The sequence below is a fragment of the Athene noctua genome, chromosome 1 (genome assembly GCF_965140245.1).
Source record: "Athene noctua chromosome 1, bAthNoc1.hap1.1, whole genome shotgun sequence".
Lineage (NCBI taxonomy): Eukaryota > Metazoa > Chordata > Aves > Strigiformes > Strigidae > Athene > Athene noctua.
Window position 1 is genome coordinate 204,179,492 of NC_134037.1, and position 24,830 is coordinate 204,204,321.

A 24,830-nucleotide genomic window follows, 5' to 3' on the forward strand; every position below is an offset into this window, starting at 1 on the left:
TTAAAATGAAACTAGAGCTGGAGTCGGGTGAAAAATAGAAGGATCTTATAATTATTGTTAATTAAAAGAAAATCTGATTTTTTTAAAAAAATTTATTTAACATTAAGGCCCTACATTTCCACACTAATTTCATACCTATTCATCCAATGTCTTGCAGTTTCTAGAACTGTTTTCACCTGTAACTTCCCATGTGCTTGTGAAACATAGGTATCCCACTGCATGCTATAAAAATCACTATCCTAATGGGCTGCAACACAACCCCTTGCATTATTTCAAACACACTGAACGGAAAAATCATATAAAGATGATTATGTTAATGTCCTAAGACCACACAGAGCCCATCTGATCCCCAGGGCTAAGCTCAAGCAGCAGTGAATGCAAGAAGCACAGCCTGGGTAGGGCCAGCCTTGAGGCACAGGGACATGAGACACTCACTGTACACCACATGTCATGGAACCTGGATCATCCTGCAAGGCTGGTGCAGGTGTAACTGTAAAGCACAATGCTGGCCATCTATGTGTCTCTGTAAATATAATGCTTGGAATTTATTACCCAATAAACTCTGACCAAAAGGTTGCTATTTGAAGGACAGTTTTGCAGAAAGAATACTTGCATCTAATACAGAAGTTGAAACTTTTATTTACAAGAGTTTAATCTTGTTGATATTACAGGATTTTATGAAGTAATGTTTTCATTTAATATTCTCAGCATAGCTTCTAGCATAAAAATAACGAGCTTTATAGAATTCTTCCACAGCTTGCATGAACTTCCACCCCTGTTTTGTTTTAAACTCTACTAGTTAGTTCATTGCACTAATGGTTATTGCTCCCAGTTTATGCCTCTTATGTTGAAGACAGAATTAAGGCAAGCAGACTGCAGAGATCCTGCTGTGGTAGTTGTTCACCACCTAAAGAGTTTTCTGTGCTGAGAGAATCCCAGACATCTTTAGGTGTGATTCACTATATCCTATAGCAAATCAGCTATATGGCTGGGGTTTGTCTTGGTGTTTCTCCTCTATGAATAGCACATGGGACAAAAAAAATTCAGAGTCTGGTCATTATGTAGAAGATAGAAGATTTCAAGGAAAAAAAAAAAAAATAAAAGGCAACAAGAAAGGTTTCTGTAAGCAGAGAAACAACAAGAGGAAGGCTAAGGAGAATGTGACAGGGAAAAGAAAAAAGCCTGAGGTCCTCAATCCCTTTACTGCTTCAGTTTTCTCCGATAAAAATCCAGGAACTACAATCCAGTCAACCTCACCTCAGCCCCTGGGAAGATGATGGACCAAATCCTCTTAGAAACCTTTTCTGGTTATATGAAGGATAGGTGATTGCAAACAGCCAACATGAATTTACCAAGGGCAAATTATGCCTGATCAACCTGAATGATTGTTTTCTGTGATGGTGCTGTGGATAAGGGAGAGGGCAAGTGATGCCACATACCCTGACTTTATCAAGGCCTTTGACACAGTCTTCACAGTCTCTGTATCACCAAATCGGTAAGATATGGGCTGGATGAGTGAACAATAACACAGGTGGGAAATTGTCTGGACTGCTGGCCTCAAAGAGTTGCAATCAGTGGTGCAAAGTCTAGCTGGCAGCCAGTTAATAGTAACATCCCTCAGGAATGAATACCAAGACCAACACTTTATTGTTGTCTTTAACAATGTGGGTAACAGTGTACTCTCTCTAAGTTCACAGATGACACCAAATTGTAGGAGTAGTCAATATATTGCTATACAGAGGGACCTAGACAAGCTGGAGAAACAGGCTGACAGGAATCTTGTGAAGTTCAGCAAAACTCTTAATGTTTTTATAAATGATCTGGATGTGAGTCAAATGTACATTAAGTTTGCTGACAATACTAAACTAGGAGCAGATGTGGACTCCCACAAGGCTAGAGAAGCCTTACAGAGATATCTGGATAGGCTAGAGAGCTGGGCAATGGCAGGTTGAATATGAGTTAACAGTGTGCCCTGGCAGACAAAAGGGTCAGCCATGTCCTGGGGTGCATCATGCTAGCCAGTCGAGGGAGGTGACTGTCCCACTCTACACTGCACTGGTGCAACCCCCCCCTCAGTACTGTGTGCAGTTTTGGGTGCCTCAATACAAGAAGGACAGCAAACTATTACTATTAGAGTGTGTCCATAGGAGGGCAGCTAAGAGGGTGAAAGGCCTTGAGGGCAAGACTCATAAGAAATAGCTGAGGTCACTTGGCTTCTTCAACTTGGAGAAAACTGAGAGTTGACCTCATGGTAGTCTACAACTTCCTCAAGGTGGTCAGCAGAAGGGGAGGTGCTGATCTCCTCTCTGTGGTGACCAGCAATAGAAGAAATGGAATGAAGCTGCATCAGAGGAAGTTCAGACTAGACATGAGGAAAATGTTCTTCACTAAGAGGGTGGACAGTCACTGGAACAAGTTTCCCAGGGAAGGGGTCACGGCACCAAGCCTGTCAGAGTTCAGGAAGCATCGGGATGACACTCTTAGTCATACGGTTTAATGTTAGGTAGCTCTGTTAGGAGCAGGGAGTTGGACTCGATGATCCTTATGAGTGCCTTTCAACTTGAGATATTCTATGATTCCATGAAAAGCAAAGTAAAGACCATGTAAAGTCTTGCATCTCAGATGGGAACAATCCAATGAGACAGTGCAGATTAGGGGGCACCCATTTAGGAAACAGATCTGCAGAAAGGACCTTGGGGTCCTGGCAGACAGCAAGTGAAACAGCCATCGGCAGCTGCAGCAAAGGCCGTAGGTATCTTGACTATAAAAGTACAGACAACATATCCAGGGAACGACTTTTTGGTACTTGTGAAATCACAGTTGGAGTACTGTATCCAGTCTGGGGAATGCCCATTACAAGAAAGAGAAGGACATACTGGAGCAAGTGCAGCAGACTTATTGATTAGAGACAGATTACTATCTCAGCCTGAACAACTAAGCTGTTAGAGAGGAAGTCACATGAATTCATCTACTGCAGGTACCTGAGTTGAGACTACTGTACTTAATTTGTCAGTGGAAAAGCATGGAGAGACAGCCTGAAGCATGATTCCAGTCAGAAATATTTTTTCAGAATCTGAAATGCTTTTGGGGTCTCATGCTCCCTACTAGCTATACAAGACAGCTGAGGGATTTCAGCACACAACATAGTGAAACTCTCTCTGAGCCTTAGTTCTTTTTTCTTAAGTTTCAAGAAAAAGCTCACAATTAAGTTGTATTACAATTTAGCAGATTTTGGGTTATTCAGGATTCTGTGCTTCTATTGTGACACCTGGGTGAGATTTAGGAAATTTCACACCCCGTCTTACTTGTCTGTGACAAGAGAGTTTTTGGTAGGCAGCCTTCTGCTGCAGATTTCTGGTGGAAATACCTGAGTGACTGAAGGTCTTATGCAATTAAACTAGTGGTATTTGAAATATATAGAGAAGCCATGGCTTAGATTTACCCTCTGCTGTGAGGCTGAGCCACAGAAACCATGCAAGAGACAGCTGACGGTGCTGTCAGGACAAGGAAGTTGTAACAGGAGACATTGTCATAGTGTAAATGTTTTATTTCATGTTACTACTTTATTTTGTATTACTATTTTAATTCATGGCATTCACTGCAGAGTCCTTATTACGATCTTCTTTTGTGCACAATGAGATGTGGGGACATACCACAAAAATTCAATAAACTCATATGTTTGGTTCTGTGTTGGGTAAATCAGAAATGGGGACTTGCGCAGCTAGAACCTGCTCTGTCATGTCTTTCTTATGGTGACATGTAGTCAGGCTTTGTTCTCCCTGCACATTCAGTGAGCCCCTATTCCCTCAGTCTCCCTGAACTGCCAGTCTCTAAAACAGACACATATTGACACTCGAGGTATTTTCTATCTGGTAACTTGAGAGCATGGCAAATGTCAGGACTCAATGCAGAACTCCCAGTGGGTACTGGTTGTCTCATATAGACACTTGCAAGGGAATTTTGACGCTCTATTCCTCACCTGTCAGAAATGCTGGTCTCATTCTCCTCTGTGCTCAGTCAAATCCCAAGTTCAGTTGCAACTGCGTGCAGTTGTGACTGCTGCAGTGTTATTGGTGCAAAGCCTGGGGAATGGACCGTGGAGAGCTTACATATGAATGATGACTCAAAAATGTCCATTTAAGTGTGGAGTTGGGAACGTCTTAAAGAATATCTTTCAAGAAGCTGGACCTCTATCAGGTTCAAGACAGATATTCAAAGATAAGGCTGTTTAAATAACAAGACACTTTTTAAGTTAACCTTTTTATTTACAGACCCATGATCTATAGTTTAGCCTAAACAATATATGAAAAAATAATATGATAAGCTAAAGTAGGTCTGTGTCCAAAGGCCTCTCAGCAGAGAAACCAGGAGCTCTGAGCTTTTTCAAAATCACCTGCAACTGATCATATACAAGAAAGACATCTTTTATTCTTAACCTTCCAAGAGGAAAATTTTTCACAATGAGAACAATCAGCTATTGGAATAATCTTCCCAGGAAAGTGGTGGATTCCCCCACACAGCACAACACAGCTGGACAGGGTGCTGGGCCAGCTTGTCTAGACCGTGCTTTTGCAGAGAAAGGTTGGACCAGATGATTCTTGAGGTCCCTTCCAGCCTGTTATTCTATGATTCTATGAACCTCCCTAAAAAGCATTTGTTAGTCAAATAAAGGGACACATTGTCATCTTAACTGCATCCTTAGAACATCACTGTACTTAGCAAGCTTGCATATGTGCAATTAACAGAAGAATTTGGTCCATTGCCTTCTGCCCTGCAATAATCCTAATAAAACTACCTCATGAATTGTGTAAGGATATTCCTGAGAACAGAAAAGTAAAATATTGTCAGACATACTTTATTGTATGTTATAAAATGACTGAGAAAGTATTTACCAAACTACTGCAGCTCATCATAATCTTATCTGCTTAGAGAGACAGCTGGCCCTGCTTTTCCTCAGCAACAACCACGAAAAGCAGTGAGGAGCGCAGAGATAAATTCTTCAGAGGCTGATTTGCTTTATAAATCTGTATTAAACTCAAAATTTTGAAACCTGGATATCTGAAATCAAGGGCCCACATCAATATGTAAGCCTCCTTGAAGAAGTGACCTGTTTTTTAATTGATACTGAGCATCCACAGCTTCCACTGGTTTCTCTGAGCAGAAGTTAGGCATTTACTACTGATTTTGGTGCACGGTGCACATGTTAAACACATCTGAAAATTAAACCACTTATACTTAGAAGCATAAACTTTTGCCCCAAGATAACAAAACTGTCATTCACAAGTACATAGCATAATTTCTATCACATTGTTAATAGTCTGCAGAGCATGAATAGTGATGTTACAAGTACACTACACTATAGAAGGATTCGATTCCTCCTACTTTCTTCCTGCTAACTTTCCTATAATCATTCCATAAAGCAAAGCTTCCTTTTTTTCCTGAACATAATTCTAAGTCATATATGAAAGACATCATCATCCTTTTGATGGATATCTATTGTATTTGAGGGTTTTGGTTTTTTAAATGGAACTTAAATCAGTCAGTGACCAAGACAGAGAAGATGTAAAAACTAACACAGCATTTTTTAAAAGTTGGAATAAATGTAGAATATCCAGGTAAAGAACACCAACAGTTCTTGTTTTCAGTAAGAATTTTCTGTTCCATTGGTTGTAAAGAAATTTAGGATCACTTACGACCACTGAAACACTATGGCTTTCTTACATCCTCACTTTCTTGTTCTCTACCAAATTCCTTCTGCAGCTGACTGTACATTTCCCACACAGAGCTGTGCTGGTGCTTCCTGGATTTTATATTCCCAGGAACTAGAGGGACAGTTTGTTACCTTTGCTAAAACATTCTCTCTGATCTCAAGAAAAAGAGAGACAATGTCATTGCTGATTATGTTCAGCTGTTTCCACCTCCTTCTGCAACACTGTCTCCTCCTTCCACTGTAGCAAGGGTACAGCATGTAACCTTAAGGTAGAGGAAACGGTGTTTTTTTCTTCAGAGGCACCAGCACATTCATTTTCAGCTCCCATTTTCTCTCTCTTCAAAAGAAGATGACTGGGCAGCATTCTTGTCAAAGCATTTTCCTGACCCACGCTTCTTTTTATAACTTCTATAGAGCTAATTGTCTCTGTCTCAGAAGGCTTTCAAGGTGTCAGTACTAAAGTTTTTATCTCTCTGCCCATAAGCCTTAGAACTGGTGATCCTAATAAATCATCCTGAATTGTGCTACAGTACTCTCACAATGCTATATATAGTTCTTTTGAAACTTCCAGGACATTTTTTAAGTCAAGTTCATTGTACTGAATTGTTTAATAACCACTTTAGCTTTTCGTACTGTATCCTTGAAATGAGTCCAAATGATATTTTAAAATAATCTCCCAAGTTAGTTACCTAGCCATTACAAATTCACCAGGTATTTCCTACCAAGCACAATGCAATGTATAGTGTGCAAATACATAGTCGTCAATGTATTGGGAAACATTTAATTCTATAAAATTTTGCACATATTCTGCATTAGTCTTGAACTAAGCACAAACAGAATTCCTAAATTATTTAATTCATTTTTATATTTTTTTGTTATTTATTAAAAAAAAACCAAACACTTTCAGCTTGATTAGAATCATTTATGCATTGCAAGAGTAAAACACTTTTGTCCTTTTCTTCAGATGAAAATAGGAGTTGTGTTTGGATTTTCTGACCGCATACTTAACACCTTCCACAGAATCCTCTCCTACTTCTACTCATGTACTCCAAAAAAGTTGTTAAGCTTGGAAAACAGAAAAAACTTTTCTGCTGGTCATTCATCTGGAGTAGTGCTCTTAAGCTTTTACACAATGAGCTCATTTTTCATTTCCAGTTTAAGACTTTCAAAATAATTTATAGGAATTACTATTACTTGTATCTTACTTTCTTCAAATTCTTTTTCCACAGCTCTGAAATTTTACTGTTAATAGGTATCTTTAAAATTCTGTGTCCACTGCAAGAAACATCATGTCTAGTCTGCATTTCTTATTTAATGAAGTAACCATTTTTTGAAGCGTAGAAGGCTTGGAGATATTTTTTAATAGTACAATATGAATTGTGAGAGCTTAAGGTCTTTTTCTACTCTAGCACTTCTTATATGTCTCTTTTTTCCTATGAATAGTTTAAAAAAGAACACTTGAAAAAAACCTACAGAAACAAAAACAAGCACTGAAATAATTCCCATAAATTATTCAAGTCTAATTACACTGTTCTTATGTCACTAAAAACCTTTACCACTCAACTACTGGCAGTAAGATGGTATATTGTCACCATTAAAATCATTATTAATTTTTTTAAATATGCTGATCATGTATAAATAGGCATTTACACATGTAAATGCAAGTTGTATGTTCAAACAGCAACAAATAGAAACATCAATTTATACAATTTAGATAACAGATTTGAAATTTCTAGCAGTAAGTCTAAAACAAATTACCAGAATAAGATGGGCAGAGGAAGGATCTAAAAGTTAAAAGTTTAAAACAAAACAAAACAAAACAAACAAAAAAACCACAAAAACAAACAAACAACCACAAAAAACACAGTTAAAAGGGAGAACTCCAGCACTTGCTATTCTCAGAGTGAAAGCTTTTATCTGAAAAAAAGGCCATCACTACCTCCCAGCAAGGATAGGATCAAGGCTGTGCAGTAGCTCTGGGCAGAAACAGGGCAGGCTGATGGATGGGGGGATCTGTGGCTCCTCGGGACTCTGTGTCCTCCTCAATCCCATTCAGAGGTGTCAGATCACACCAGGTATATATGTCAGAACTCTGCATGATTGCATTGTTCAGCAACATGTGAAAGGACAGACAAGAAAGCCCCATGGGACTTTAGCATGAGGAGCTAGCCCCAGCCTCACAGCACGACGGGCAGGGGATACCTCCAGAGCCTTCTGTCACACAAGAACCCATCAGGCATTTCTGAATGAACCTCTGAATTGTAAGTAGCACCTGTAATGGTTCTTAATTGTCAGGAAAGTAAAGAATTGCTTTTTTCTCGTGCAGTGACATTTTGAAAGAAGCAAATGCATCAATTGCCACAATCCCACATCCCAGCCAGGAGGATGAACTGCATGTGTGTGAATTATCACACTCCTGGCCTACTAAATATGAGCATTTTACCTTCTTTTGATTCCCAGTCTTACATAAACTTTCCATTCTCTCTAGTGTGTTCTGGCACTCACCCACTTCTGTGTTTTCTCCCATGCTTTGAAATTTGCTGATGCCATATCAGGTGTATTCAGAAGATGCTTGAGTATGACTCAGTGAAACATACTGACTTTCCCATAAACCTTCTTCCTTCATGCTCTTTCCCAAAACTGAATACATAGGATCTCCTTAATAATAGTGAGGCTGACAGTCATGTAAGTAATGAATCCTAGTACTTAGAAGTACTAAATTGTTTTTAACTTGATAATACCTTTGTGAAAATATATTCATTTTCTGAAAAAAACTATAAAAAGGTTGAAGACTAACATTTAACGTATAATTAGTATACATTGTGTGTCAAAAAAAGAAATATTAGATAGTAGTATTAACACAGAGAAAACATGCCAGATTTAATCTTGATCTCCTACTGGTATAAAAGAGAAGACGACGTAACTATTATACATTAAAACTGAAGCCTTCAGCTGCTATACCTCTGTTTCATGGTAACTATGACAGTTTACATCAGCCCCCAAAATATCCCACTTGGCAAAGATGGCTTTTTTGATGTAACCATCTAGTTTTCTACAAAAAGAGGGCAAAGTAATTACAAAAGGCTGCAGTTCCATTTTTTAGGTATTTTTGCTCCTTTTAAAACTTATACAGGGTTGCACAAATCATCAGATACTAGCAAAACAGGTATGGTACAAGCACTTGCTTTGTCATTCTAGAAAATCATTGCTCCACAATGAGCATGGTGAAGGTTTTCCCACCACCTGTTTTTAGGCACTCACTTAGCATTTCCAACCAAGTCTGGTTTTCCTGAACTCCCTTTATGAACAATGGGGTGATAAAGTTATTGCCATGTTGAAGCTCACTCAGTTTCACTACAGAGCCCTAGTCAGTGAGAGCAATACCTGCATTTCTGACTGCCAAAGGCTTTGCTTCTGTACATGCCATGTGGCTCCCTCACTGAGGAAACAAGTCTTGTCAAGATACCACGAGACAGATGTATACCTGTATGCAACCTCAGAGCACTAAGATTATATTTCTGCTTTATATCACACCCTAAAGTAGCCTCTCTTTCTAAAGGGAGTTTATACTTAGACTGAGAAGGAGACTGCTTCCTAAACTAGACTGAGTACCTAAAGTTTTAGTACCCAAAGTTAGAAAGTGTGAACTATCCCTGAGTTTCAAGGGGTATTTTCAGAGTTCATTCAGAAATTATAGAGAGAAAGCATAGAATTAATTTGAAGCTTCATTCCATAAAACTTTTCTTTACTTATTATTACTTCTTCCTCTCATGGATGCATGAAAAAAAAAAAAGAATACATTTTGGAACAAATTTCTGACGTTCACTTTAAGGATATATTGTCAAGCTAATCATTACATGAGTTCCAGCAATACTGCCTGCGCTGTACTATTCTGATTTCATCAACTGTTAACTCTATAAAATCAAAAAGGGATAAAGTTCAAGATAATCACTGATAAATGAGTACTGCATTGTGAAATAAAATAGTACTATAGCTACTGTTCATTGGAATTTAGAGAATTTAGAGGTCAGAACTGCCCAATTTTACCTTTTCAGATACATTACAAGCACTTCCTTTGATCCAAATAAAGTGCTTAGGGACTGTATCAGTTTGTACTATTCACAGTGGTGAGTAGATAAAAAGCGTGAGAATCTTGATTTAGCCTCAGTGCACATCAGGTAGTTACGAATATAACACCCCGGTGCCCTAACCTCATCAAAAAGTGCTTTAAATGAGCTAATTAAAAAAGAACAGTCCTTCCTCATTTGTTGGCTTTCATACCCATGAGATCTGGAACTTGATGCATCAGCCCCTGGGATGAAAACTAACATTTTGTTGTGTGGATTCATTGAGACACAGCTGATGCCTGGGTCAGCTTGAAGCAGAACAAAGAGGAGGCAGGGTCTGGGTTCCCGGGCATCACGGTGCAAGGTGTTCATCTGTTTGCAGGTACATTGGTATATACTAAGAGGAACTAACAAGGAGTCCGTAATATTACAGTATTTCCAAATTAGTAAGAATAGGAGAAGGTAACCATTGCATGAGATGATCTGGAGTTTGTAGGGAAATCATCTTTCTGCCTATTGACCATGGTCCTTAGCTGAGAAGTTCCTAGGACTAGAAGCAAGCTTTAAAGCTCCTTCAAAATAAAAACTCAGATTTTGGATTAGATCTGAAATTTTATAGCAATCCATACAGAGTGTCTAAGGCATCTCTGATTTGCTGAGGAATCAGGACTCTGAGTTTTCATTTAGACAGGGGTAAGCAACAACCTTAGTGTATGTCAGAAATGTCTCTCTTCCTATAGGGCCTTAATATTTCTTCTTGTGATTTTCTTGACTTTTACTTTGAACCCAGATGCTCAAACAATAGTTTGGGGTAGTAAGACACATGTCTATGCTTGAGCTCTGACTCTTCTTTCATCCCTGTAGGTTTTTTATTATCATAGTAAGAATATCTAACAGTAACTGAAGCTATCAGGCACTCATTAGTAGCCAATACAGAGGTCTGTGACCCCTACAAAGTATAAATGTACTAATCTGGGTATAGTGAATATTAACTTGCCTTGATCATGAATATAAACACTAAAATAGTTTAACTGGCAACAGTATTTAAGTGTTTTGTAACATAGTGATGGCATGGTCAGACACAACGTGCAACCATTTTACCTCAAATATGCAAGCACGATCACCACAGGGACAAAGAAAGATGGAGGTTATTGTATGCAGGATGGATATGTGACAAAAAGCTCCTAGACAAAGGACAAGATAAGCACAAAGGGACAGCAAGTAAGCAGGACATCCTCCCAAATACACAAGAAGGGTAACTGGCAAAACCAAAACCAAGATAAACAGCATCCGGAGCAGAGACCGCTTTCTGGGGGAAGAGAAGGGGCAATAGTAGAAAAACATGAGGCATAAGTGAGGTAAATTGTAGAAGACAAGCCCACCTTAACCCTGACATGTCTCACGGGTGAGATCTCAGGCCTGACTGATCACTTCAGCCTTGGTGACAAAGGACCATCAGCGACCACAGCCATCCATGCTAACTACATCGCATCAGCTTCCTGATATTGCATAGTCACAGCTAATTCAGGTTAAGTGTTAAAGACTAACAGGCTTCTATACAAAAAGGTGGTGGTTATTACTGTGTACGATTTAGACATTATAGAGAAGTATGATGTTAATTAATTAATTTAGTACATTTCAGTGTTTAAAGCTAGCCTGATTTTTCAGTCTTCTAAACACTGCTACCAGTGATCTTTAATTCCCTAATGGATATATGTTAATTTGCAATGCTGTCTTTGCCTTTGGCTTTATCCTATTCCATGAAGTAGGCAGGAATGTTACCATTAAACTAAATGGAAGCAGATCCAGACTGACATTGCTCTCTACTATGTTAGATAATACTCACTTTTTCTTTACTTTAGCCATCTTCTCTCTCACACACATACAGATTCTCAGGCCTCTTTTTTCTGACTTCTAAAAAGGATGTTCTTTTCTCTCACTCAAGTAAAAAAACTTTTCCATTTCTCTTTACTTTTTGTGTACATACATTTTTCATGAAAGGCTGCAGAGAAGCCACCTATACACGTGAGCACATTGATGTCTTTTATTTAGCCACAGATCCCATAGAAACAGGTGGGTGGAGTACAAACCCCAGCCAATATGTATAAACCCGCAGAGATGAATCACACTGTGAAGGTGAAGATTTCTCCTCATTAACTGGAAAGGAAGTCCAGGCACTTTGAGGTGATTCAAGTTAGCAAAACAAGTGCTGCCCAGAGCAAAGAGCTGATGAACATTGCTTCATAATGCTGTCAGGAGTTCAAGGCCCCTGTTTAAGTGCAGGATAATACAGGAACCAGAGTGAGCTGAGTAGGTTTATGATGGATCTCTTAATTTTCTCCCCAAGTTTCTTGCTTCCAGGAAACACTGGAGACTTGAGCTTTGGAGTCCTCATGCAATTGGTGCTGGAAAATATGAGGCACTGAGACTGATCGATTGCATGACACTGATGATAAACAGCATGAAACAAAATAATTTCCTGTTGGGTAGAAATGCCCTGATATCTTGTATGCAACAAAAAATCGACCGGGCCATATAATCTTTCTATCATTGCCACAGAAATACATCTGAATTGCTTTGATACTACTCTGCTTTCATCACAAAGAGATTTGTCTATTGTAACTAACATGCATGTCTTTGTAGCAAAACTTCCTAGTTGGGTTGTAAATTGCCTCTTCTAATTATATTTTTGTAGCTTGCCACAAACCCACATTTCACCTCACTTGAGAAACGAAGAAGTTTCAGTAAAATGCAATCCTTTTTTTCCTCTAAAGATGTAGAATCATATATCTAGCTCAGAAAAGCAGTAAACAGTGCAGCACTTGTGTACCTGGTAAAGGGTAAACAGGTGAACTAATTTCTCTTATTCTCCTTCAGCAGCATAATGACATAGCAAACGTGGTATTCAATTTCACTGAAATGCTAAACCATCTCACATTTCATGACCCTCAACTCTGCTTAAAGTATGCTCTATAAAACAAGCTTTTGCTGATACACACATCTAGAAGTGTAATGAAATGAAATTCTACACTGTATGCTCAGTTGTCTCCTCAAGGAAAATGACAAATTTTAATGCAGCAAGGGACAACTCTGGAACGGTGCAACATTTATCTGCTTAAAGTAGACTGAAAACAGAAAAGCTACTGTTATACTTTCCTCAGCAGAAAAGACGGGGCCAGAAGCAAATAACTTTTGGGTCTGATCAAAAGCACCTAAAGCAATAAGTATTGCTGTACACATTCTGAAAAGCAAGAAGTCAGACATAGTGGGATTCATCCTCACCTGATTTTTCCAATGTCTACAATGTACATTTAAGCTAGTTATCCCAAGTGCCTAGTTAGCAGATATCTTTTCAGACACAGTTTGTCCAATCTATGTCTTGATGTCTTATTTAGGACAGGAGATGCTTGTTCCTCCCTTGTTTAGCCTGGATATGCTTGTTCCTCCCTGTCGCCTATAAAGGAAGTTGACCTGAGGAACTGTCGCAGTTTAACCTCAGCCAGCACCTAAGCACCATGCAGAAGCTTGCTCTCTCCTCCACCCTTCCAGTGGGATGGGGTGGAGAATCAGAAAAAAATTAAAACTCATGGGTTGAGATAAGAACAGTTTAATAACTAAAATAAAATAAATACAATAATGACTGTAACAATAAAAATAAAACAATAATAATGATTGTAATGAAAAGGAATATAATAAAAAGATGAGAGAAATAAAACCTAAGACAAGTGATGCACAATGTGATTGCTCACCACCCGCTGGCCGATGCCCAAGCAGTAATCTGCCCCTCCCAGACAACTCCCCACAGTTTATATACTGAACATGGTGTTCTGTGGTATGGAATATCCCTTTGACTAGTTCAGTTGTCCTGGCAAGGCTCCCTCCCAACTTCTTGTGCACCTGCTCGCTGGCAGAATGTGGGAAACTGAAAAATCCTTAACTTAGGATAAGCACTACTTAGCAACAACTAAAACATCAGTATGTTATCAACATTGTTCTCCTACTGAATCCAAAACACGGCACTGTAACAGCTACTAGGAAAAAATTAACTCCATCCCAGCTGCAAACAGGACAGGAAGCCATCCATAGATGTCTCCGCAGTACACATGTATACCTGATCCCCTCATGACACTGAATTTAAGTTTCTCTGCATGTTTTAATTTCTCATTCTTGCCTTCTCACAGGCAGTATTCTTGAAACAATGCAAAGTCCAGAGAGAATGGCAATTTGGGAAGGCATTTCATCTTGGATCATTGGTGACAATTTACCAGCGACACAGTCTGTCAGTGCAAAGTGGTTTACAGGATCACAAATCTCTTTACATATACTGCTCTCCAAGGACAGTGGAGGACCTGGAGCCCAGTGATGCTTACCATATGTTCATTCAAAATAAAGTTCAGAGTGACCATAAAACTAGCATGCCCTCTTTGGTGTTACCAGAGTGCTAAAATTAGTGCTGAGTTTCATCTTCTTAACAAACGTGGAAATATTTATACACACTTCATCAGCATTTTTATCCCATCTGAGATTTTCTCTAAATGGCTTTTAGGTCACTTTTAAAGACAATGTTGTATTTCAAGGGCTGTCTCATAATAGAAACACATTAACAAACAATCTGAGTGCTGTCTCTGTTCCACTGATACTAGGTGAGAATTGATCTGTTAATACACAACACATGAATCCCAATTTAAGTTTGAATTTGCCTTGTTCCTTACATGTATAAGAGCACTCTGGATGAGCCCGCTAATCAAGGCATTTTATGCTTACCAATAAAAACAAGACTGCATGAGACTCTTCAATTTCTAGAATTAGTGCCAACACCTCAGAGTTTCCAAGCTCTGAGAGTTGGTCAATAGACTTGAAGCTCATGATTTACCTCCTTCTTAGGAACTAGACACTACTAGCTACCTAGTAGTACTTCCTAGGCAGTACTAGGTACCACTTACTAGTACTACTACTACACTAGTGCTACCTGGGTACTACTTACTGCAGGTAAGAACTCCAGAAAACCAGGGGAGGCAACAACTGCATTATGTTGGATCAGAGAGCTGGAAGATAAGTGGCACTTTTCAAGGGCATAAATTTCTCTGAGAGGACTCTGAGAAGGGTCTGATGATCATATGAGGTTGTTGTCTGAAGAACGGCAGTGGAGGAGATTTTGTCTGGGAATGGTGTCCTCTTTTTGCAGAAGGTTCTCTATCAGGTTATTTTCCATGGAGCTTGTCTTCTGGGAGGTTGGTATCAAAGTAAATCCTGTGACAAGAAAGTATGCCTTGCTGGGATGAAATTTCCAATACACAAGAGAGAAGCGAGACAGAGGAAAGAATTCCTCAGCAGTCGTTATCTCTTCCCTTTCACACACTCCAGGTGCCTTTTTCTCTGTTAAACTTTTTCTTGTTTTCTTTTTAAACAAAGAGACTATGTACTGAAGTTTCTGTCAGCTTTGTGCTACCATTACAGTGTCTAAAGTCCCAAGAGAGAATGGAGTGCCAAAAGTTAATTTATGCGAGTTCATTGGCCCAAGGTTTCTTCCCCTCTTGTATGCACAGGACTGACATTTCCCAGAAGCTGGCTTGACTTGTGACTGGCCTGTTGTCACTACCTCCTTGATTTTCTGGTTCTCCATGCTGCAGCTGTATTTTTCACCACGTTTCTGGTTCCAGCAGCAGCCTCACGCTACGCATTAAATTCACAAGCAGTATCTTAGCATTCAGAAGGGTAAAGCATGAACATCAGGTTGTCACATAAAGTCAATAAATGCTTGTGGTTCAGCAACAAAGGCCAGACATGTAGGCAGAACCTCAGTGGACAACGTCTACTGTAACACCCTTCATCTTGGGATCATGTCAGGCCAGGGCAAGGCGCAGTCCCCGCAACATTGCAGTCATGAGGGTGCTGCTTTCTAGAGCACAGGAAGGGGTTTCCTTTCCCAGGACACAGCAGTAGTTTTCCTGTGTTTCTCTATCATTGTGCAATCAGGATGTAACCATGACACACACTCAAATTGGCAAATAACACAAAAGTCACAGATAGTTATGTCTTAACGGCAACAGCATGATCAAAGTGCTTAAATAAAAATGTGTTTGCATCGTGAGTCACCATGAAACAACTTCCAAGCAGAGTGCACTAACTCTGTACAACTCCAGCAAAAGGATAGTTTCAGGGCCCAAGTTAGAAATCTGGCACTATCTCAAGGTTGCCTTGAAAGTTATCTTTTCAGTGCTAATTTATCCCAAACACATCCTTGAAGACAAGAGGGTTAAAATGTCAAAAGCCAGGGAACTCAAAAGGTGGCATTCTAGACCTACTGCAAGTAAAGGATGTTTTATACAGATTTGCAAAGGGATTTTCTGGGATACAACTCTGAAAGTTTCCACAGTTAAATGGAGAGGAAAAAAAGATGCAGAAAAACTTCCTTGACAAAAGGAAAGTATTTTGAAAAATGAGGACGCTGTGTGGTAGGAATGTTTTTCTCTTCACACTCCTCTCTTTCTTTCACACCGACTTCATGTTTGTCAATTTATGTCTAAAATTATATAGTAAATATTGTATATCGTGATTTTCTCTCCTTTATTCTTAAGTACCTCTCCCTCTTGTAGTTGCTGAACACATGTGTTGATAGTTACAAATAATTTTGTAAATGTCATTGTAATATAGACATTTAAATATCTGACTATTCTTTAGCTATAATAACCATCAAATAGCTCTTTTCACTTTCCAACAAAATGAGTTTTAGTGTCCATACTTTTGTATATAAATGTCTGTACATCCGTTTTACATTTCAGGTTATTTATATGTATTAATAATAAATCCATTATAAAAATAGTTCAAAACACAGGGCAATTTCACAAATAATGGTTAGGTGTTTCTAAGTGATAAAATAGCAACTACATCAAAATTAATAATAAGGAAATTGTTAATATACAGTAATAAACAGATGTGTACCTCAAAGTTAGAAGCTGATAGACTAGAAATTATTGAATATCTAAAATTAAAATGCCAAAGCTGGATCATCTAAATTATGAGAAACTGATTGACTCAATTACCTCAGAGGAAATTAGTTCAGCAGTATAGAAATAGGCAACTGGGTCAATAGGTATCAAATAGAATATTTTATAGATTTTTTGAGAAAGCGAGCAGTCTTTCAGATGGGGAGTATGTCATGGAGTAATGCATGGCTGATGACATGAACACCTACAGTGGTGATTCATAAGATGAGTAAGCTAAAATCTTATTCAGAGTGACATTTGTCCTGTTTAATTAATTAATTATGCATCAAAATCCTATCAGGTAGCTTAAAACAGGTCACAGATAAACTAATTCATAGAGATCAGATTGATTTCCTCCATGGCCAATTTATGGCTGATAATTGTGTAAATTATCTAATTTAATACAGCAAGTAAATAAATTAAACATCCCCTCTACAGCAATCCCTGTTGGTACACAGAACGCCTTTAAAAGGCAATTTACTCAAGTTCCCAGATGAATTGAATTCCCAAGGTCTCTTACTAATACTTTATTACTACATTTTAATGTCACTGCATCTGTTTTTTCTGGTGTTTGCCAGTTCATACAACAAAGGTGTGGGGGGACCATTTGTCCCTCCCTCTGTAGATATTTGTCTTGCAGCTAGATAGGATCAGCACTGAGGGAAGCAGTCCTTCCCCCCTAGACTCCTTATTTATTCCCTGTGTAGCTAATGGGGAGAATTAGGTGACTCTTAAAGCCTCAGCAGTCCTGGCTGCTTAGGCTATCTCAGGTTACCCCTGCCTTTTGTCTGTGGAGCTGGGAAGCTCTGTAATGACGGCTGCTCATTATTTCACACACAGACACATTCCTGGGGATGGAGCCGTGCTATGCGCCAATCCTTGTCAAAACAAGCCAACAAAACAATGCCCCTGAAAAATGTGCTGTCATCCTGACATTTGCTCTCCGAAGGAAAAAAAGAAAAAAAAAAAAAAAAAAAAAGGGGGAAAGGGAATGAAAACAAACAGCAAGACTTGCAAGCCTGCTGAAGGAGGCGGCACATCTTGTGACCAGCAGCCCGACAGTTACAGCCCCCACTTTAGGGGTGTATGGATCCCACATAAGGGATCACCCTGCTCCAGGAGAGCTTCCTAATGACCAAGCCGTGGGCTGTTCTTGATGGTGTTGTAATCCCTCCTGTTGATGCCTCTCTGCTTTGTGTAATATTCTGAAACACTCAAAGCAGAATGAGAATGACTCAGTAAAAGGGAAACTTAAGACCAAATCCCCTCTCTAAACCAGGTCTTTCTTGGATTATATTTACAAAGGTAGTAGCATCAGCAGAAAAGGTTAAGGCAGCATTGTCAGAGGACTCTCGCGTTCACCCCACGTCCCTGGGAAGGACAAGATCTTTAGGCAGGGGAAGAAGGTGAACCCTTGTCTGCAGCATCCTGAGCAAGGCAGAGGTGCAGCCCCAGCACAGGGAGGCCATCCCTGCTTCCAGCAAGCTGACATCTGCTCCAAGGCACTGAGTGAATTAAAAAAAAAAAAAAAAAAAAAAAAACAACAACAACAACAACCAGCAACAAAGAGAATCAGTGTTAAGTAACATGAGATACCACAGCTTCAGTCTACACCAGCCAACCCATCATCATCAGGGACAAACAGGCTTCTAATCAGGATTTGAAGAATCAAAAGAATAAGACTTTGCATGACTATCAACAGGCAAACCGCAGGGGTATGAGGAAGATGAGGCAGCACATTTCTCCTCTGGCAATGTGGTGTCTGTCCCCTTTTGCTCCTGTTGTACTAAAACCTCATCCAGCAGCCAAATGTGGGAGCAACCATTTCAAAAAGGTCAAAGTAAACTCCTCTGACTTTTCCTTAGAACTTCCTGTCACTTTTATGTAACCCAGTCTTTTGGCAAAACTGAGACAAATATCATGAATTATTTTCAGTCACCTTGAAACAGTAGGGGTTTTTTTGTAAATACGTTATTCAGAGAAAAACACTTTGCCTGGGTCTAATCAGAAACTAATTAGAATCAGCATATGCTTTTCTGCACAGTTACCGTGTCATCTGGAACAGTTAGATGTACAAACCCAGATCTAATCAAACTGAGATGCTTAGCGTCGGGAGCATTATTATCTGAAGAGTCTTCTGCAGTCAACAGAAAAAGAAATAGCAACATGATTCAACTTACCTAGTATCCTGAACTACCCTCTAAAAATAATTATTGCTCCTCCTTGATTACAGAGGGTGTGATTGAGAGTGTGATTTAGTTGCCTGAGCACTGGTAGCCAGCACTATTTTGGATGCCCCAGAGTAACCACCTGGCCTGCACCAGCCCCTTTGGAAGAGCACTCCTAAATCCCGTGGCATATCTGCCAGGCCCAAGCAGGTGTCTGAGGTGCCATGAAGTATCCCAAATGACACTTATGAGTTGCACCTTAATCACTTCTGGGTGCTTCAGATAGGGCCTGAAGTCGTAAAAGGTGAGCCTGGGTGGCTGGAACACTGCTGTAGCTGCAAGTGGAAAGTAACAGGAGTGGCAAAAGCTGAAGCCATGGCTAGGCTGAGAGTCAAGGAGTAAGGGAGCTGCTGCAGAGCAAGTCATGAGTGCAGAACTCCATTTGTTCTTGAGTGAGGAACTACTGTGTTATGAGGAGATTGCTCAGACACTATCATTATAACACCTATGTGTGAAACTCTTTGCCTGAACGCACTCCCAATATACATGAACATGAAACCATCACACACATATACACATAAACCCCACTTTTCTGTATCATTTTTTTATTCTACACCTATTTACATTATTACAGTTCTACAAATTACACTTAGAGAGACAAGAAACCAAAGCAAAAGCCAGAATTTGCAAAACTGAAAACTTTGGTCACCACAAAATTCCCTCTTAAATTTTCTTGCCAGTTTGATGAACTTCCCACTTGTCCTTTTGGTGTTTTCTTCTGGATAGAGCTAAGCATTTTCTTGTATCATAAAAAAAATTCTTCAGTTTTATCATTAATCATTGAACTAAGACATTAATATGAAACAACTCATTTTATGGAAACACACTAGACTTTTAAAAGGAGATATGAGAGGTTTTCCATCTTATGAGGATCAAAGTTGTTGTACAACCAAAAGAAATTTCAGTCCATTTTTCAAACCATCTGAAGTCCCATGTATTGAAGAAAAATCATTCAGCAAATATAGTTTCAATACAAGTGGTAATTTATGATTCTATATGACGGCAATGAAATTTGTAACACTGGCCACCAAAGTTTATCACCAAGACTTTTTCAAGCAAAATACAAGTCTCCCACCCTAACTGCAGGTTTTAATTTAAACAATGTGCAAGATAGGACAGATTATTTGCACAACTGAAAACCATTCACCTGATTTACACTCAGTAGATAATGATGTGTAGCTGAACATGTTCAAACACTGTATAATTTCAAAGTATACAGTGAACAGCCCCATCCTCCTGCAACACAATCCAGCTTAAAGAGTCTAAGGCAGGTTCCTGAGCTGGAAACCAAGGCAGTCTGCACAGAGAAGTAGCATCTCTCTCCATGGACTGTCCATGCTGATTCCTAATTTGAGCACCTATAGTAGATATCTAAAGTCAGATCCTGGAATAACGCCTACTTTGTGTAATTCTGAGGCCAAGCAAGAGTTGAATAAAGTGTTAATACTGAAATACCTGTAGGAAATAGCTGGAGGGCTGGAAACATGCAAGAAAAACAATAATTTTAAAGTATATAGCATGTCACTTAAGGATGTCAGATTGTAAAAACCCATGATGCAGAGATCTGTGCCAGTATCCTTCAAACCCTTTATCAAGACCTACCAAGATTGACAAGGAATCAAAAAGACAGACTGTGAAGACATTAGTTCATTTGCATTATGCAAATATATTACTGTTTTGGTCTCTATGTTCAGGAATACCAAAACATCACCGAGATATAAAGTTTCAAACAAATTAATTATTCAACAAATGCATGTTCTACTTGTTTGGACCACTATGTGGCTGATGAAGGTGAGTGTGTTTTGATCATAAGGTGTATAGAAGATTGTTTGTGCATGATATTGGACAAGCAGAAGGAAAATTGTTTGTGCATGATACTGACCAGGTGTAATCTGTGGAGCTGGCCAAAGAACAATGGGTTTGTAGAGGTCTGGTCATTTCAACCTTCAGCATGTGAGTAAAAAAAAAAAAAAAGCTGCAGTGAACAATTGGTCTTAACAGAGAGACTGCTGGTAGGACTAGGAAGAAATGTCACTCTTGATAAAGATGAGGGAGAAAGACACTGCTAAGAATGAGCAACACTGTTGGAGGTCAAAAAAGAGGATATGATGTAAATCCTTGGAGATGTCAGACTGTATAATCTGAAAAAAGAAGGGTTTTGCAGATACTCTTTGCATGTGCACCCACAAGTCATCTAAACATTGGACAGAAGCCCAGCTCCACACCCCAGGGCCTTGGCTAACCACCAAGAACAATAAGCAACTGGATCAGGTTAACTGCAGAGGCTAACAGACAGTATGAGTGAATCTGTAAGTATCTGCTCGCATGAAGTTTCAGCCAATGAGAACACCAATGCTCTTCCCCTTGCAACAGCCACACCTAAATAAGACAAACCAAAAATTAAATATTAACCTGATGAAAATATCTATATAAATATATATATATATATATACTTACAATATAACTGTGTAACAGACCTTAATTTTCAGTTGGAGTATTTGTGCACCATGACATGAGATGGTCTAAGCAGATTTAGCTTTGTCTTTGGCAATGTTTATAAAATTACTCTAAAACTTGTCCCTCAAACAACCAAAAACTTCAAGGGAAGAAAGCAAGGTTAGTCGAAAGCTAACAACAGCACAGCAACAAATCCTTTGAACAGACCTTGAAGCTGAATGATATGCCAGAGCTACTTACTAGTGAGATATGGAATGTATGTGCTTGATGGCAATAATAATGCTGTTATCAACATGGAAATGCTAGGTTTAAACTTAATCTTTTCCCTGATAAACTCTCCCTTTATCCAGCCCAAGGCTTTATAGCCTAGACTGCTAAAAGTATTTCAGACTCAGACTGAGGACCAAACTGTGTATCTGTTTGTCCCATTTCTGTAAGATTTGGAAGACAGTGTCTTTTAAATGCAAATACTTGAAGTTCCAACCCTAGAAGCTGAGTAGCAGAGCTGGCAGATCTGAGGAGGTCCCTGGGGAGCCACGCAGTGAGTATAAACCGCGTGCACTCAGCTGTGCTGAGAGCTGGCCCAGGGCTCAGCAGCACTCCACACTAACAGAGCAGTAGCTCAGGCAGCAAAAGTGGGGATGGCAGTACATGCCAGACTGCAGCAAAATAGGGGAAATAAAAGCAGTAAACAGATACTTAGTGGTCACACAATGTCTATAGGCTTGTAAGGAAGTCTTGCAGTAAAATGACCAAAATGGACCTTTAACTATTTTTTTTCCCAGCAGTATGTGAAAAAACATTTTGTTCCTCCTTAAGATGCACATTTATTTTGAAACTCATGGATAATAAATATATTTATGTTTCAAATCATTACAACATTGCAAAATTTTGGGTTAAATTATCAATAATTATTGTAAGCAGTCATAGAAAAGTCATCTTATATTTGCTGATAGAGAGCACATTCAAAACAGCCGAAATCAGAAGTATGGTTTCCGTACACATCCTTTTCCGTAGCTTTTCCATCATTTCAGAGTTTTTTCTGGACTTACTGAAGTGAAAGACTCCTGTGACCAACACTGGTGATTGCCATGGGGTGAATAAAGTCTAAGAGGTGAGCCAGAGCTATGGCAGGAGAAATTGAAGAATCATGACAACTCTGCTTTCCACAGACTGAGAGAATCAGTCATCGAGGGATCGGTCAACCTCATGCAGTGGCCATTAATGCCTGAATATATGGTTTGCACAGAAGTACATAGGTACATGAGTTTTCTCTAATGTCCAGGAAAAGAAATGGCAGTGCCTTTCTGATCTGCTACTTTTAACTAGCCTGTGATGAGGAGGAAAATTAATCTGTAACACTTAAAAGAGCAGAATTCATTTTCTGATGGTAAGAACGGAATGTACAAACCATCACTTAGGTTTTGTTGTTGATTTGCCAGTAGTAACATTTGGGTTGCAACATGCAGCTTTGTAATACAATAAACTTGATTTTGTATAGTATCTTTTATTAAAAACTGCCTCCCAAGTTGCTTTGTTAAATAATGGACTAGTCTCAGTTAAACAATAAACACAGCTGCAGAAGAGGAGAGAGGTTCAGAGCGGTAAGCAAGGAAAACAGTGTTTCAGTGTGGTTTGAGCACCAAGGATGGCTTTCCTCCTTCAGATGTTATAAGCAGGGTCTCCTTTCAGTCCACTAGCAAGAAATTAGGATGAGTTCATCAGAATAAAAAGAGTTTTCTAAAGAGAATTTTGATTTCTGTGGCATTTAATTTGCTTCAAAACATCAGCTGTCATGTGTCACCATCCATGTAATTTGGTTCAGGGCAGTCCTAAGGCACTAAGGAGGAATTTGGACCCTGCAGCTGAGGACAGCAAACCCTAGACTTCACATGTTAGCTGCCAAGAGTCCATCAGTAACAGGGCAAGGGGGAAGGACTAGTGCCCTCATTTTGTATCACTGCCTGGCAGTCTGAGCACTTGCTCAAGATGTGGGATATTTGTTACCAGGCTGAAACCTTTGAGTTGTATCTTCCCTGTTCTTCTAGTAAGTATATCCCACATTGATGCTTGTGAAGACAACTTCCCCTGAAGTAGAGATAGCAGGAGTAATGTCACGTTACTCCTGGGGATATTCCAACTAGACGCAAGAGGAAAATTTTTCACAATAAGAACAATCAGTCATTGGAATCATCTTCCCAGGGAAGTGGTGGATTCCCCAACACTGGACACTTTTAAGATTTAGCTGGGCAGGGTGTTGGGCCAGCTTGTCTAGTCCATGCTTTTGTCAAGAAAGTTTAGACCAGGTGATCCTGGAGATCCCTTCCAAACTGGTATTCTATGGCTTTATAAATATACAGTATAAATCTATGCAAATATAAATATAAAAAAATCTCATGGAGTAGTTACGGACAGGTCATCAGATGTAACAAGTCTTGTAGAAACCAAAACTTTCACAGTTACCCTCAAATTTGTCATTATACAATACCTGCAGTTATATATATAAAATTTTCAATATGTCTTTTCAAATTAAAGCAGAATCCTTGTTGCACCCAGTGTCATTCGTCTCAGTATTAATTACTGTTATGCTAAGACAGAAAGCATCACATCCCCCTCTGTTTATGTACATGAAAAACCCACACCTACACAAGAAGACAGGCATTGTCACTAAGAGCTCACCATCAAGGTAGCGAAAGTCAGATAAAGGCAGCAAACAAGTGGGACCAAGAAGCCCAACAAAAGAAAGAGGTCCTCAAAACCCCATCTTTCCAGATGCTTTTTTGCCCCTCTTCCTCCCTGGGGGAAGGGAAACCTTCTTCCCCATCTGCCTGTGCTTCCTTTTGACCACATTTTGCCACCGTCCTAGCCATGCACATGCTTGCAGTGAGTTTTTAAAAGAGGTTTGGCATGGAGGATTACCTTTTAAAAGGTAATTTTTGCAAGCAAAATAGGTGGCATGGGAGAAAAAATTTGTTTAATGTCATGTCTTTCACAAAACACTGTTTTCAGTTGGATTATAAAAATACCAGCAACATCTCCATTCAAACCCATTCTTTTTGGGGGGTTATAACCCTTCAAGGTTTTTTCTTTTTTTTTTTCCAGGGGGCACAGCCAAGACAAAATTTAATAGAGCATCGTTTAGTTTTGTTTCAAGTGTGTAGTCCTAACAGGAGCCCATAATAAGCACATCTCATTCCAATTCCCCTTATAAGAATGCCCTTGAGCAACACATTAAAAACAAACTAGGCAAAGCACTATATGTGATCAAAAGTCCTGTTTCTACATTGTAAAGCATCAAGGGATTCTTTACAACAAGGCTTAACATTTGAAACCGTTTAAAGGGGTTCCTCATTTTTCCCCTTTTATTAAAAAATAATATAAT